This window comes from Oncorhynchus mykiss, chromosome 9, assembly GCF_013265735.2.
Source record: "Oncorhynchus mykiss isolate Arlee chromosome 9, USDA_OmykA_1.1, whole genome shotgun sequence".
Classification (NCBI taxonomy): Eukaryota; Metazoa; Chordata; class Actinopteri; order Salmoniformes; family Salmonidae; genus Oncorhynchus; species Oncorhynchus mykiss.
In genome coordinates this window covers 37,489,888-37,507,312 of record NC_048573.1, presented here as the reverse complement: position 1 = coordinate 37,507,312, position 17,425 = coordinate 37,489,888, and positions in this window count along the sequence as shown.

The following is a 17,425-nucleotide window of genomic DNA, read 5'->3' as shown; positions in this document are numbered from 1 at the left end:
CCTGGTTAAATAACGGTGAAAAAAATATACACATATATGTATCAGGTTTGAAGGTAAGACCCAAATGCAGACTGTGTGGAAGTAACAATGTTTATTACAGAAACAGGGGCAGGCAAACGACAGGTCAAGTCAGGCAGGGGTTGATAATCCAGAGTAGTGGGGCAAAGGTACAGGACAGCAGGCAGGCTCAGGGTCAGGTCAGGCAGAGGTCGGTAATCCAGAGTAGTGGGGCAAAAGTATAGGACGGCAGGCAGGCTTAGGGTCAGGGCAGGCAGGAATGGTCAAAACTGTGAAAAACAGAAAACAGGCACAATAGGCAAGACAGGAGCAGGTGGAAAACAACTGGTAGATTTGAAGAACAAAATGAACTGGCAACAGACAAACAGAGAACACAGGTATAAATCCACAGGGGATAATGGGGAAGATGGGTGACACCTGGAGGGGGGTGAAGACATTCACAAGGACAGGTGAAACAGATCAGGGCGTGACAAATATCTGTAAGATCCCTCAGTCGAGTAGGGAATTTCAAACACAGATTTAACCTCAAAGATCAGGGAGGTTTTGCAATGCCTTCCAAAAAAGAGAGCCATTTGGTAGATGGGTACAAATAAAAAAGCAGACATTGAATATCCCTTTGACCATGGTGAAGTTATTAATTACACTTTGGATGGTGTATCAATACACCCAGCCACTACAAAGATAAAGTTGTCCTTCCTTACTCAGTTATCAGAGAGGAAGGAAACCAATCAGAGAGTTCACCATGAGTTCACCAGAGTTACCTCTGCTGTTTGTGAGAAAACTGAGGATGGATCAACAACATTGTAGTTACACAACCTAATTGACAGAGTGAAAAGAAGAAAGCTTGTACAGAATAGAAATATAACAACATGTGCATCCTGTTTGCAACAAGGCACTAAAGTAATAATGCAAAAAATGTTGCAAAGCAATACACTTTTTGTCCTGAATACAAAGTGTTAGGTTTGGTGCAAATCCAATACAACACATTACTGAGTACCACTCTCCATATTTGCAAGCATAGTGGTGGCTGCATCAAGTTATGGGTATACTTGTAATCGTTAAGGACTGTGGAGCTATTCCAGGATAAAAAAGAAACACAATGTAGCTAAGCACAGGCAAAATCCTATAGAAAAATCTGGTTCAGTCTGCTTTCACCAGACACTGGGAGATGATTTCCCCTTTCTGCAGGACAATAACCTAAAACACAAGGTCAAATCTACACTGGAGTTGCTTAACAAGAAGACAGTGAATGTTCCTGAGCGGAAAAATTGCAGTTTTTACGTAAATCTGCTTGAAAATTTATGGCAAGACCTGAGAATGGTTGTCTAGCAATGATGAACAACAAATTTGACAGAGCTCGAAGAATTTTGAAAATAACAAGGGGCAAATGGTGTGGAAAGCTCTTAGATACCCAGAAAGAATCACAGCTGTAATTGCTGCCATAGGTGATTCTAACATGTATTGACTCAGGAGGTGGAATACTTATTTAATCAAAGTATATTAGTGTTTCTTTTTATTTAAATTTTTTACAAATGTTAGAATTTTTCTTCCATTTTGATGTTACAGCGTATTGTGTGTAGATTGTAGTTTTTTTTTAAACTATTAACTCATGTTTAATTCCACTTTGTAACACACCAAAATGTGGAAAAAGTGCAGGGGGTGTGAAGACTTTCTAAAGACATATTCAGACTCCTTGACTTTTTCAATTTTTTTTTACAAACCAATCTTTTTCTAAAATTGATGAAATAAAACAAAGTGAAACTAGGTTTTTAGAAATGTTTGCAAATGTATATAAAAAACTGAAATACCTTATTTACATAACTATTCAGACCCTTTGCTATGAGACTCGAAATTGAGCTCAGGTGCATCCTGTTTCCATTGATCATCCTTGAGATGTTTCTACAACTTGATTGGTGTCCACCTGTTGTAAAATCAATTGATTGGACATGATTTGGAAAGGCACACACCTGTCTATATGAGGTCCCACGGTTAACAGTGAATTTCAGAGCAAAAAGCAAGCCATGATGTCGAAGGAATTGTCCGTAGAGCTCCGAGACAGGATTGTGTCGAGGCACAGATCTGGAGAAGGGTACCAAAAAAATTCTGCAGCATTGAAGGTCCCCAAGAACACAGAAGCCTCCATCATTATTAAGAAGCCTCCACCAATACTTTTTCTTAAGCTGGCAGGTCAGCCAAACTGAGCAATTGGGGGAGAAAGTGCTTGGTCAGGGAGGTGAACAAAAACCCGATGGTCACTCTCACAGAGCTCCAGAGTTCCCCTGTGGAGATTAGAGAACATTCCAGAAGGACAACCATCTCTGCAACACTCCACCAATCAGGCCTTTATGGTAGAGTGGCCAGACGGAAGCCAAAGTCACATTACAGCCCGCCGAAAGGAGTCTGACCATCTGGTCTGATGAAACCAAGATTGAACTCTTTGGCCTGAATGCCAAGCGTCACGTCTGGATGAAACCTAGCACCATCCCTACGGTGAAGCATGATAGTAGCAGCATAATGCTGTGAGGATGTTTTTCAGAGGCAGGGACTGGGAGACTAGTCAGGATTCAGGGAAAGATGAACGGAGCAATGTACAGATAGATCCTTGATGAACACCTGCTCCAGAGCACTCAGGACCTCAGACTGGGGTGAAGGTTCACCTTCCAACAGGACAACGACCCTAAGCACACAGCCAAGACAATGCAGGAGTGGCCTTGGGACAAGTCTCTGAATGTCCTTGAGTGGCCAAGCCAGAGGGGGACTGGAATCCAATCAAACATCTCCGGAGAGACCTGAAAATAGTGTGCAGTGACACTCCCCATTCAACCTGGCAGAGCTTGAGAGGATCTTCAGAGAATAAGGTTAAAAATTCCCCAAATACAGGTGTGCCAAGCTTGTAGCATCATACCCAAGAAGACTTGAGGCTGTAATCACTGCAAAAGGTGCTTCAACAAAGTACTGAGTAAAGGGTCTGAAAACTTTTTATTTTTAAGAAATGTAGAAAACTTTCTAAAAACGAGTTCATACTTTGTCGTTATGGGCTATTGTGTGTAGATTGATGAAGCGGGAAAACAATGTAATACATTTTAGAATAAGGCTGTAAAGTAACAAAATTAGGAAAAAGTCAAGGGGTCTGAATACTTTCCGAATGCACTGTATATGCTGACTGCACGAGCAGCAGGACTTCTGGTTTCTCATTTTCCTTAATAAAATATTCACTTCTCACAACAGTCAGACCACATAATAGGGCAACACTATTTATTGACACAGATATACTAATCCCGATATTTCACATTGTTTGTCTGCATAATTTAAATCTAACAATAATTTGCATGAGACAAAGTCTACTTGATCAATAGTTATTGCTATAGTATCTTATTGTGCCATTGGTGCCAATGACATCTATAGTGCCACCAACTGGTCTGGTGCAGCCATCTAAGGTTGCAGTGACTTTATATTCAAACAGTATCAGGTATGAAGGTGAAACTCAGATGTAGACAACGTTGAATTAACAATGGTTTAATAATCCAACAGGGGCAGGCAATAGACTGCAGACGTCAGTAAACCATAGGTGGGGTAAAGGTACAGGTCGGCAGCCAGGCTCAGTGGCAGGCAGGGTGGTCAGGCAGACGGGCTCAGAGTCAGGACAGGCAAGGGTCAAAACCAGGAGGGCAAGATAAAGAGAGACTGGGAAAAGCAGGCGCTGAGAACAAAAACACTTGACTTGACAAACAAGACAAACTGGCAACAGACAAACAGAGAACTCAGGTATAAATACACAGGGGAAGATGGGCGACACCTGGAGTGGGGTGGAGACAATCACAAAGACACGTGAAACAGATCAGGGTGTGACACACAGCTTCTAAGGACATGCAGTGCCAGTCAAAAGATTTGGACACACCTACTCATTCAAGGATTTTACTTTATTTGTACTATTTTCTACATTGTACAATAATAGTGAAGACATCACAGCTATGAAAAGACACATTTGGAATCGTGTATTAATTATGAAAGTGTTATACAAATCTAAATGTATTTTATATTTGCGAATCTTCAAAGTAGCCACCCTTTGCCTTGATGACAGCGTTGCACACTCTTGGCATTCTCTCAACCAGCTTCATGAGGTAGTCACCTGGAATGCACTTCAATTAACAGGTGTGCCTTGTTAAAAGGGTATTTGTGGAATTTCTTTCCTTCTTAATTTGTTTGAGCCAATTAGTTGTGTTGTGACATGATAGGGGTGGTATAAAGAAGACAGCCCTATTTGGTAAAAGACCAAGTCCATATTATGGCAAGAACAGCTCAAATAAGCAAAGAGAAGCGACAGTCCATCATAACTTTTTAAGAGATGAAGGTCAATCAAACAGGAAAATGTTAATATCTTTGAACATTTCTTCAAGTGTAGACCCAAAAACCATCCAGCGCTATGATGAAGCTGCTCTCATGAGGACCACCACAGGAAAGGAAGAGCCAGAGTTACCTCTGCTGCAGAGGATAAGTTCATTAGAGTTACCAGCCTCAGATATTGCAGCTTTAAAAAATGCTTCACAGAGTTCAAGTATTTGTGGTTCCAACTGCCGTGTCTTTGTGAGATGCAGAGTAGGTGAATGGATGATCTCCGCATGTGTGGTTCCCACCGTGAAGCATGGAGGAGGAGGTGTGATGGTGTGGGTGTGCATTTCTGGTGACACTGTCAGTGATTTATTTAGCGTTTAAGGCACACTTAACCAGCATGGCTACCACAACATTCTGCAACGATATGCCATATGGTTTGCGCTTAGTGGGACTATCATTTGTTTTCAACAGTACAATGACTCAGAACACACCTCTAGGCTGCGTAAGGGCTATTTGACCAAGAAGGAGAGTGATGGAGTGCTGCATCAGATGACCTGGCCTCCACAATCACCCAACCTCAAACCAATTGAGATGATTTGGGATGAGTTGGACCGCAGAATGAAGGAAAAGCAGCCATCAAGTGCACCGCATATGTGGGAACTCCTTCAAGACTGTTGGAAAAGCATTCAAGGTGAAGCTGGTTGAGAGAATGCCAAAAGTGTGCTGTGGCTACTTTGGAGAATCTAAATTCCAAAATACATTTTGATTTGTTTAACAATTTTTTACTACTTGATTCTATATGTTATTTCATAGTTTTGATATCTTTACTACTTTTCTACAATGTAGAACATAGTAAAAATGAAAATGAAACTTGATTGAGTAGGAGTGTCCAAACTTTTGACTTGTACTGTATATAACTGAACAAAAATATAAATGCAACAATTTCAATGATTTTACTGAGTTACAGTTCATATAAGGAAATCTGTCAATTGAAATAAATGCATTAGGCCCTAATCTATGGATTTCACATGACTGGGCAGGGGTGCAGCCATGGATGGGCCTGGGAGGGCATTGGCTTTGGAACCGGGCCCAGCAAATCAGAATTCATTTTCCCCCACAAAAGGGATTTATTACAGACAGAAATACTCCTCAGTTTCATCAGATGTCTGGGTGGCTGGTCTCAGATGATCCTGCAGGTGAAAAAGCCAGAAGTGGAGGTCCTGGGCTGTGGTTGTGAGGCAGGTTGGACATACTACCAAATTCTCTAAAATGACAATGGAGCTAGCTTATGGTAGAGAAATTAACATTCAATTATCAGGCAACAGCTCTGGTGGACATTCCTGCAGTCAGCATGCCAATTGCACGGTCCCTCAAAACTTGAGAATTGTGGCATTGTGTTGTGTGACAACAATGCACATTTTGAGTGGCCTTTTATTATCCCCGGCACAAGGTGCACTTGTGTAATTATCATGCTGTTTAATCAGCTTCTTGATCTTGCACACCTGTCAGGTGGAAGGATTATCTTGGCAAAGGAGAAACGCTCACTAACAGGGAAGTAAACAAATTTCTTTACAAAATTTGAGTGAAATAACCTTCTTGTGGAACATTTCGGGGATCTTTTATTTCAGCTCATGAAACATGGGACCAACACTCTAAAATCAAATCCATGGCCTTTATATTTTTGTTCATTAATAAGTAAGGCCCCATGACCATCGGTTCAGTTCTTGTAGCCCTGCTATAATATGGTTCCATCTTGTGGTGTCGCGTGGCCGACTTTGAATGCAGCAACTAATCATTCTCAAAATGATTAGAGGCTAATTCATTGAGTCTATATTCCAAATCTGGAGTCAATCTGATTTATGGATCATGAGGAGACAAAAAACAATGTATAATAATAATGTTTATTTAGCATTAGCATTAACACGTGCTACTGTGCATCTATAGGCACAGTGCAGCCATATTTGAGTAGAAGATGATTGCAGCTTATTTTGAGCATTAGCATTACACATGCAGTTGTTAATGAGTTGTTGAAGTTGCACTATACAGAAATCGCTCCATCATTTCATGGTTGCTAAAATTCTAATAGTTTGCCTAATTTCAGTTTATGTGACAAAACACGCACGTATAGTGTAGATCAGTGGTTCCCAAACTTTTGATAGTCCCTTATCCCTTCAAAAATTCAACCTCCAGCTGCATACCCTCTCTAGCACCAGGGTCAGAGCATTCTCAAAGGTTGTTTTTTGCCACCATTGTAAGCCTGCCACACACACACTATACGATACATTTATTAGACATAAGAATGAGTGAGTTTTTGTCACAACCCAGCTCGTGGGAAGTGACAGAGAGCTCTTATAGAACCAGGGCACAAATAATAATATTATAATAATCAATCATTTTGCTCTTTATTTAGCCATTTTACATATAAAACCTTATTTGTTCATCAAAAATTGTGAATAACTCACCACAGGTTAATGTGAATGGTGTGCTTGTTGGGTTGTATCGGAGAGAGTCTCAGTCTTAAATAATTTTCCACACACAGTCTGTGCCTGCATTTAGTTTTCATGCTAGTGAGGGCCGAGAATCTACTCTCACATAGGTACGTGGTGGCAAAGGTCATCAGTGTCTTAACAGCGCGATTTAAAAGGCAGGATACTCTGAGCGCAGCCCTATCCAGAAATCTGGCAGTGACTTTGTCACAGAACCGCTTGTTGCAATTTCGATGAGGCTCCCTTGTTCAGGGAAGTGGACTGGAGACAGGGCATGAAAGGTGTCACGTTCTGACCTTAATTCCTTTGTTTTGTCTTTGTCTTAGTATGGTCGGGGCGTGAGTTGGGGTGGGCAGTCTATGTGCGTTTTCTATGATTTGGTATTTCTGTGTTTGGCCTGGTATGGTTCTCAATCAGAGGCAGGTGTCTTTAGTTGTCTCTGATTGAGAATCATACTTAGGTAGCCTGGTTTCACCTTTGAGTTGTGGGTGATTATTTTCTGTTATGTGTATGTCACCTTTCAGAACTGTTTCGTTTTGTTTCTCCTTTGTTATTTTGTTTAGTGTTCTCGGTTTAATAAATATATAATGAACACTTACCACGCTTTTGTCCTCACCTCATTCCAACGACGAGCGTCACAAAAGGGATAACAAATCCAGTTGTTTGTGTGGTCCGTTTGCGCACCCAGCTCACTCAGGTGCTTCGCTATATCACATTTGACATTGTCCGTAAGCTTGAGTTCATTTGCACACAAAAAAATCATATAATGTTGGAAAGACCTGTGTGTTGTTCTTGTTAATGCAGACAGAGAAGAGCTCGAACTTCTTAATCATAGCCTCAATTTTGTCCCACACATTGACTATAGTTGCGGAGCGTCCCTGTATTCCTAGATCCTTCAGGTGAGAAAAAACGTCACCTAGATAGGCCAGTCTTGTGAGAAACTCGTCATCATGCAAGCAGTCAGATAAGTGAAAATGATGGTCAGTGAAGAAAGCTTTAAGCTCGAGTCTCAATTCAAAAAAACATGTCAATACTTTGCCCCTTGATAACTAGCGCACTTCTGTATTTTGTAAAAGCATTACATGGTCGCTACCCATATCATTGCATAATGCAGAAAATTCATGAGAGTTCAGGGGCCTTGCTTTAACAAAGTTAATCATTTTCACTGTAGTGCCCAAAACGTCTTTCAAGCTGTCAGGCATTCTCTTGGCAGCAAGAGTCTCTCGGTGGATGCTGCAGTGTAACCAAGTCGTTTCGGGAAAAACTGCTTGCACGCGGGTTACCACTCCCGGATGTCTCCCTGTCATGGCTTTGCATCATCAGTACAGATACCAACACATCTTGACCACCAAAGTCCATTTGATTTCGCAAAACTGTCCCGTACTTTAAAAATATCCTCTCCTGTTGTCCTGGTTTCCAGTGGTTTGCAGAAGTGGATGTCTATCATGGAAATTCAGTACTGAGAGAGACTTTGTCATTTCTTCAAACAATCATCTTTATTTAAAATTGATTAATTATTGCAATAATGAAACCGTCGACCCCACACTCTGAAGTGTGTTGCCAGGTGCTTAACTAATAATGAAGAAACAGACTTTATATAGGACCTAAAAATGCTTAGTCAGACTGCCTCCAACTCCCATAAGCAACCTTGGTTATCAACCCGACTTAGTTTCCCAGATGCCAGGAAGATGAGACAATGAGGCATTGTTCTAAACTCTTCCAGGCTATCTCTATCTCGGGTCACACACACCACATCTTGTCTATGAAATGTCAACTTTAGGTTTTTATCATCAAGCCATTGCCAGCTCAAGCTTTCTCTAGCAAAACCCATTTCCCTTGACCATACGTCCAGACTAACTGCAGGAAACTAGAGTGGAAACCATCTCTTTAACAGTTTCCAGCCCAAGCTTCAAAAGACTCCTCAGTTAACTCAGAAAGGGGGAGAGAGCGTCCTAAGAACCTTACTCTATTTCATAAAACAACCATTTGGTGCATAAATATAACAATCTTGTAATCCTGCTACCAAATGTCTTCCTTAATTGACCCCCCAACGGACATATAAAAGTAGCTGTGCTAGGCCCGCTACGTCTGTTGACTCATCCAACTGTAACGCATAGAATTCACTACCGTGTATGCAAACCAGTAATTGTTTCAAAACATCTCCTGCCATGTCAATTGTCCACAGTGTTCCAATCATCCAGTTGATGCATCGAGAAACAGTGTTGTTTGATAAAGGCATTGTCTGTATAGTTTTTTGGGCCTTTTCCCCCAGCATTGTCCCAGTCATATCGGCTGCAGCAGGAAGACTTAAGTCCTCCACAATAGTATGGGGCTTGCCTGTCCTAGACACTCAGTAGCTCACCGTATAAGACGCTTCTAGCCCCTTCTTATTGACGGTATATGTTGCTTTTATACATGTCTTATTACTCAAAGGTTGTCTTAATTCTTGCTCCAAAAACCACTGTGGCTAATTTTTCAAATTGTCATGTTTAGTTTCTAAATGTCTGCGCAAGATTAAAGGTTTCATGGAGTTGTGCGATACTACTTTTGCACACATAACACACTTTGGCTAAGGTACTACTCCCAATATAAGTGAACCCCAAATCAATGTAGTTCTCATCATATTTGCTTGCGCCTCTTCGACTGTCCAACGTCCCTATCCGTTGTTCGGTGCTTTCTCGGGTAAGGGGGCAGTAGCTCTTCGGCTGCATCAGATTCACAACTGTCAGTGCTAGCATGGACAAAGAATTACTGATGCTAGCATTGGATGTGCTCATGGAAGCAGAACAACTTGTGTCGTCGACAGGTGCAGGTGTAGTACTGCACCTGAGTGTTGTTAATGTCTCTAGGGCAGTCTCTGCCACCCTCTGGTGACAGGTGGGACCATGACAGTACCCCCCTTCTAGAAGCAGCTCCAGCCGCGGAGCCAGGGAGACCTCCACATTGTTGGTTGAAGTCCCAAACGAGTCCCGTATTCAGGATGTCCCGGGCAGGCACCCACGCCCGCTCCTCAGGGCCGTAGCCCTCTCAGTCCACAAGGTACTGCAGGGTGCCTCGGACCCAACGAGCATCCAACAGACATCAGACAGTGTAGGCCAGGTGACCATCAACAAGTCGAGGGGGCAGAGGAGCAGGTGTGGGGGAGAGAAGGGACTGGTCCTTACCAGCTTGAGACGGGAGACATGGAAGGATGAACAGAACCTCATAGGTGACTGGGTTGATGCAACTCATGATCTTGAATGGTCTTATGTAGCGTGGAGCGAGCTTCCACGAGTCCACTTTTAAAGGAAGATCACGAGTGAACAGCCACACTCGTTGACCCGGTCGGGGGAGCTGAAGAGGCCTTTGGTGCCGGTTTGCATGGTGTTGGAGTTGGGCAGATGAGCAGAGCAAGGAGGATTGCACTCTGATCCAGGTGCGGCGACATCGTCGAATGAACACCTCGGCTAATGGCACCCCTGCTTCGGCCTCTTGTTCAGGAAACGAGGCAAACCCGAACTGATACTCGAACGGCGACAGTCCGGTGGACAAGATCAGCAGTGTGTTGTGAGCATACTCCGCCCAGACGAGGAATTTGCTCCAATTTCTGGCCTCTGTGGAGATGAGACAGCGGAGGAACTTCTCCAATTCCTGGTTGGCCCACTCCGTTTGCCCAATCGACTGTGGGTGGAACCCCGAGGAGAGACTCACCAACGTCCCCAACAGGGAGCAGAAGGCTTTCCAATACCGTGCGACGAACTGGGGCCAATGATCTGAGAGAATGTCCTGGGGAAGTCAGTGTAGTCGAAAGACATGGGTAATCATAAGATCAGTTGTCTCCTTCGCTGAGGGAAACTTGTGTAAGGCAATGAAATGGGCTGCCTTGGAGAACCGATCAATGACCATCAGGGTAGTGGTAAGCCTGAAGGTAACGCTGTGATAAAGTCTACGGACAGATTCGACTTGGGATGCATGGAACTCACACTTCTCAATCTTGACGTATAGTTGACTCTGCAGGAGGCGTCTCAGGACGTGGTGGATGTGTTCCGGAAGGGTCTTGGAGACGATCAGGACGTCGTCAAGGTAAAAAAGACGAACCGATTTAACATATCCCCCAGAGTGTCATTGACCAATACTTGGAAGACTCCGGGGAGTTCGATAATCCGAATTGCATGACTAAATACTCATAGTGGCCACTAGGGGGTGTTAAAGACAGTTTTCCATGCATTTCCCTCCCTGATTGTCACCAGATTGTAAGTGTTGCGGAGGTCCAGTTTGGTGAAGAATTGGGCCCCCTGGGCCAGCTCGAAGGCGGCGAACATCAGGGATAGGTAACAGTTCTTCATCGTGATCCTGTTCAGCCAACGGTAGTCGATACAGGGATGCAGTCCTCCATCCTTATCTCCCACAAAGAAGAAACCTGCACCAGCTGGGGATGTTGAGGAGCAAATGAAACCTGCCTCCAGTGATTCCCGGATGTAATTGTCCATGACTGCAGCTTCAGGGATTGAGAGGGAAAAAAGACGGCCCCGGGGAGGTGTGGCTCCGGGTAGAAGTTCTATGGCACAGTCGTATGGACAATAAGGAGGTAGGGTGTCGGCTTGCCTCTTGCTGTGGCCTTCCGGAGGTCAAAGAATTTGGGAGGGAGAGCGGAGAAATCTTGGTCTTCAATGGATGCAGGGGGACACGGTGGGGCTCTGGGCGGGGGTCTTAGACATTTAGTCTGGCATTTCTTACCCCAGTCTAGTAGGTGTCCTGTGGGTTATTTAGCGCTAGCCAGGGGTACCCTAGGATAAGGGGGTTCTCAAGAGCCATGATGAGTGATTCACCCCAACCTGCAGTAGAATGGGCTTAGTCTGATATTCCACCTGGCCGGAACAAATGGGGCGTCCATCGAGGGCTTGAATCTGCAAGGGGTGGGGCATGTCACGCAGGGTATTTGTAATTCTCTGGCGAAGTCTTGATCAATTAAATTATCTGCGGCCCCGGAGACCGCGAAGGCTTGAATCTGGTGCTGACGGTTGTCCCAGTGGAGGGTTGCGGGTAGTGACAGACGGCGACTGGGTAGCTGGGAGGTAACTGCACAGTTTGTCAGGGTCTCTCCTCGTCCTGGCGAGCCTAGTGTTTCCCGTCAGCTCTGGGCATGTAGCACGGAGATGGCAAAGACCTCCGCAGTAGAGGCAGCAGCCTTCGCGCATGTACCTGTCGCGCTCCTGTGGGCTCAGATGTGTGTGTCCCAGCTGCATGGGCTCCTTAATGCTGGGTTCAGGGGGCTTGACATGCTCAGAAATACGGGATACTATCTCATGTGTTCTTGGAGCCGGTTGTTGATTCTGATTGCCAGCGTTATCTGGGAATCGAGTTCCTCTCCCAGTTCCTGAGGGGCAGTTTCATCCTTGATGGAAAGCGGTGACCAGTGCCTCTGTATTCCACCCACTCTTGGCGTTGAGGGTGCGGATCACAATGGCAAAGTCAGACACTGGTCTGGCAGATGTTGATCAGTCAGCTGGCCGCTTCTCGTCCGCCAACAGGGTGGTTGAAGACTCGTCGCAGCTCGGCAGTGAAGGCTACTATGGAGCTGCAGGATGGTTGCTGCTGTTCCCACACCGCCGTTGCCCACGCCAGGGCCTTGCCCAAGAGTAGAGAGATTATGTATGCGATCATGGCCCGATCGGTGTGGAACGAGGAGGACTGTAGCTTGAACACCAGAGAGCAGTGGCTGAGGAACCCCTTGCATCCTCCCGGGTGGCCATCATACCGCTTGGGGGCAGGGATCTTGGGTTCCCAGTGCAGGTTCCCTGGAAGAACTATGGCAATGCCTGTAGCACTGGGTGATGAGACTTGGGCATTGGCTCCTCCTGGGTTGGGGTTGGACTGTGGTTGGAGGGAGTCAGTAAATGCCAGGAGGATTTCTAATATCTGAAAGAGTAGTTCTTGCTGCCACCCCAGCAGTGCTCCTTGGTGGGTTACAACATTCCTGATCTGGGTGATCTCTGCTGGGTCCATGTTGTGGGCTGAAGCTTGCTGTGACATGGTGAGGTTGGACCCAGGTGCAGAGAGGAGACCAGACAGTGGTTAAGGATAAACATAATATTTTACTGAGAAACAGTAACGGAAGGGTCACAGTAACACTGCGAAAACAATAAACACTAAGTCTCGAAACCTCACTCAGGAGACAAGCAGAAATCACACCTATTTTAACAGGGATATTATAATGAGTAAACAGAACACACCTGAGTGTCATTAATGTCTTTAGGACAGTCTCTGCCGCCCTCTGGTGACAGGTGAAACCATGACATAATCATCGCTTGCGATACAGTTTTAGAAACATATGGAACTCATCTTTCATATCAGCGAGGAATAATCTTTCAAATAACAAATATACACTTAGTGTAGCAGGTTTTCACAGATCCATATGGCTGTGTCCCTCCAGCAGACAAATTGCACTTCTGCTACACTTCCTCCCCAGTTACGCTTCTTTCGAGTGCGCTAGATAAATAATTAGAACACGTGGTCGCCTCTGTCGTCCGTCTGTCTTCCATAAACAAGTGCTGTAACATGGAGATATGGCTGTGTGGGAACACTATCCCTAACCCTATTAAAGCGTTTGTGAATGGAATACCCGACCACTAGCTTCCTCAGGGTCTGAAAAGCAACTAGCTAACAAATTGAAAATAACAAGAATGCCAAAATGTCTCACATTTTGGAAATGCTGTTGTAAAATATTGTGAAATTTCCTATTTTGAGTGTTTACAGTGGATATTGAGCACATATTTTACTCTTAAAATGTTGATCTCTGATGTAGGAAGTTCATATACAGTGGGTTAAAAAAGTATTTAGTCAGCCACCAATTGTGCAAGTTCTCCCACTTAAAAAGATGAGAGGCCTGTAATTTTCATCATAGGTACACTTCAACTATGACAGACAAAATGAGAAAAAAAATCCAGAAAATCACATTGTAGGATTTTTAATGAATTTATTTGCAAATTATGGTGGATAAGTATTATAGTAATATAGTAATAAGTATTATAGTGATGCTGGAGGCCACGGAAGGTTGTATGGCATTGAAGCTTGTCTGGAGGTTAGTTAACACAGGATCCAAGGAGGGGCCAGAAGTATACAGAATGGTGTCGTCTGCGTAGAGGTGGATCAGAGAATCACCAGCAGCAAGAGCAACATCATTGATGTATACAGAAAAGAGAGTCGGCCCGAGAATTGAAACCTGTGGCACACTCATTGAGACTGTCAGAGGTCCAGACAACAGGCCCTCCGATTTGACACACTGAACTCTATCAGAGAAGTAGTTGGTAAACCAGGCAAGGATATCATTTGAGAAACCAAGGCTGTCGAGTCTGCCAATAAGAATGTTGTGATTGACAGAGTCGAAAGCCTTGGCCAGGTCGATGAATACGGCTGCACAGTAATGTCTCTTATCGATGGCGGTTATGATGTCGTTTAGAACCTTGAGCGTGGCTTAGATGCACCCATGACCCGCTCTGAAACCAGATTGCATAGCGGAGAAGGTATGGTGGGATTCGAAATGGTCAGTAATCGGTTTGTTAACTTGGCTTTCGAAGACCTTAGAAAGACAGGGTAGGATAGATATAGGTCTGTAGCAATTTGGGTCTAGAGCGTCACCCCCTTTGAAGAGGGGGATGACCACCACAGATTTCCAATCTTTGGGAATCTCAGACGATACGAAAGAGAGGTTGAACAGGCTAGTAATAGGGGTTGCAACAATTTCGGCAGATCATTTTAGAAAGAGAGGGTCCAGATTGTCTAGCCCGGCTGATTTGTAGGGGTCCAGATTTTGCAGCTCTTTCAGAACATTGGCTATCTGGATTTGGGTAAAGGAGAAATGGTGGGGGCTTTGGCGGGTTGCTGTGGAGGGTGCCGGGCAGTTGACCGGGGTAGGGGTAGCCATGTGGAAAGCGGTGTCTCCAGTGCGGGTGCATAGCCCGGTGCGGTATATTCCAGCTCCGCGTGTCGGCCAGGCTAGATTGAGCGTCGAGCCTAATGCCATGAAGCCGGCTCTACGCAGCTGGTCCCCAGTGCGTCTCCTTGGGCCGGCTCACATGGCACCAGCCTTGCGCTCGGTGTCTCCGGTTCGCCTGCATAGCCCAGTGCGGGCTATTCCACCTCGCCGCACTGGCAGGGCGACCGTGAGCATTCAACCAGGTAAGGTTGGGCAGGCTCGGTGCTCAAGAGCTCCAGTGCGCCTGCACGGTCCGGTTTTTCCAGTACCACCTCCACACCCCAGCCCTCCGGTAGCAGCTCCCCGCACCAGGCTTCCTGTGCGTGTCCTTGGCCCAGTACCACCAGTGCCAGCACCACGCATCAGGCCTACAGTGCGCCTCGCCTGTCCAGCGCTGTCGGAGCCCTCCTCCTCTCCAGCGCTGTCGGAGTCTCCCGCCTGTTTAGCGCTGTCAGAGCTTTCCGCCTCTACAGCGCTGCCGGAGTCTCCCGCCTGTTCAGAACTGCCAGTCTGCAAGGAGTTGCCAGTCTGCATAGAGCTGCCAGTCTGCATAGAGCTGCCAGTTTGCAAGGAGATGCCAGTCTGCAAGGAGCTGCCAGTCTGCAAGGAGCTGCCAGTCTGCATAGAGCTGCCAGTCTGCATAGAGCTGCCAGTCTGCAAGGAGCTGCCAGTCTGCAAGGAGCCGCCAGAGCTGCCTGTCTGCAGGATGCCGCCAAAGCTGCCAGTTTGCAAGGAGCCGCCAGAGCTGCCAGTCTGCAAGGAGCCGCCAGAGCTGCCAGTTAGCATGGAGCAGCCAGAGCCGCCAGTCAGCATGGAGCAGCCAGGGCCGCCAGTCAGCATGGAGCAGCCAGGGCCGCCAGTCAGCATGGAGCAGCCAGAGCAGCCAGTCAGCATGGAACAGCCAGTCAGCATGGAGCAGCCAGAGCAGCCAGTCAGCATGGAGCAGCCAGAGCAGCCAGTCAGCATGGAGCAGCCAGAGCTGCCAGTCAGCATGGAGCAGCCAGTCAGCATGGAGCAGCCAGAGCTGCCAGTCAGCATGGAGCAGCCAGTCAGCATGGAGCAGCCAGAGCTGCCAGTCGACCGGACTCTTCCAGATCTGCCAGTCGACCAGACTCTTCCAAATCTGCCAGTCGACCAGACTCTTCCAGATCTGCCAGGCGACCAGACTCTTCCAGATCTGCCAGTCAGCCAGACTCTTCCAGATCTGCCAGTCAGCCAGACTCTTCCAGATCTGCCAGTCAGCCAGACTCTTCCAGATCCGCCAGTCAGCCAGACTCTTCCAGATCCGCCAGTCAGCCAGACTCTTCCAGATCCGCCAGTCAGCCAGACTCTTCCAGATCCGCCAGTCAGCCAGGATCTGCCAGATCCGCCAGTCAGCCAGGATCTGCCAGAACCGCCAGTCAGCCAGGATCTGCCAGAACCGCCAGCCAGCCAGGATCTGCCAGAATCGCCAGCCAGCCAGGATCTGCCAGAACCGCCAGCCAGCCAGGATCTGCCGGATCCAACTACCTGCCTGAGCTTCCTCTCAGTGCTGAGCTTCCTCTCAGTGCTGAGCTTCCTCTCAGTGCTGAGCTTCCTCTCAGTGCTGAGCTACCCATCAGTCCCGAGCTACTTCTGTCCCGAGCTGTCCTTCTGTTCCGAGCTGCCCCTCTGTCCCGAGCTGTCATTTAGGAGGGTAACCTATCTAGGGACGCTAAGGAGGTGGACTAAAACTATTATGGAGTGGGGTCCACGTCCAGCGCCAGAGCCGCCACCGCGGACAGATGCCCACCCAGACCCTCCCCTATAGGTTCAGGTTTTGCGGCCGGAGTCCGCACCTTGGGGGGGGGGGGGGGGGGGGGGGGGGGGGGGGGTACTGTCACACCCTGACCATAGTTGACTTTGTATGTTTCTATGTTTTGGTTGGTCAGGGTGTGATCTGAGTGGGCATTCTATGTTACATGTCTAGTTTGTCCAGTTCTATGTTCGGCCTGATATGGTTCTCAATCAGAGGCAGGTGTTCGTCATTGTCTCTGATTGGGAACCATATTTAGGTAGCCTGGGTTTCACTGTGTGTTTGTGGGTGATTGTTCCTGTCTATGTGTTTTCACCAGATAGGCTGTTTAGGTTTTCGTTACGTTTATTGTTTTTTTAGTGTTTGTGTTTAGTGTGTCTTTCATTAAACATGAATCGCAATCGACACGCTGCATTTTGGTCCGACTCTCCTTCTCATATAGAAAACCGTTACAGGCATGCTTATTTAAGATGGTGAGGAAGGCACTTTTAAAGAATAGGCATCATCCAGGCATCATCTACTGACGGGATGAGGTCAATGTAATTCCAGGATACCCCGGCCAGGTCGATTAGAAAGGCCTGCTCGCAGAATGGTTTCAGGGAGCGTTTGACAGTGATGAGGCGTGGTCGTTTGGTCGCAGACCCATTACGGATGCAGGCAATGAGGCAGTGATCGCTGAGATCTTGATTGAAAACAGCAGAGGTGTATTTGGAGGGCGAATTAGTTAGGATGACATCTATGAGGGTGCCCATGTTTACTGATTTGGGGTTGTACCTGGTAGGTTCATTGATAATTTGTGTGAGATTGAGGGCATCAAGCTTAGTTTGTAGGATGGCCGGGGTGTTAAAAACCTCTACTGAC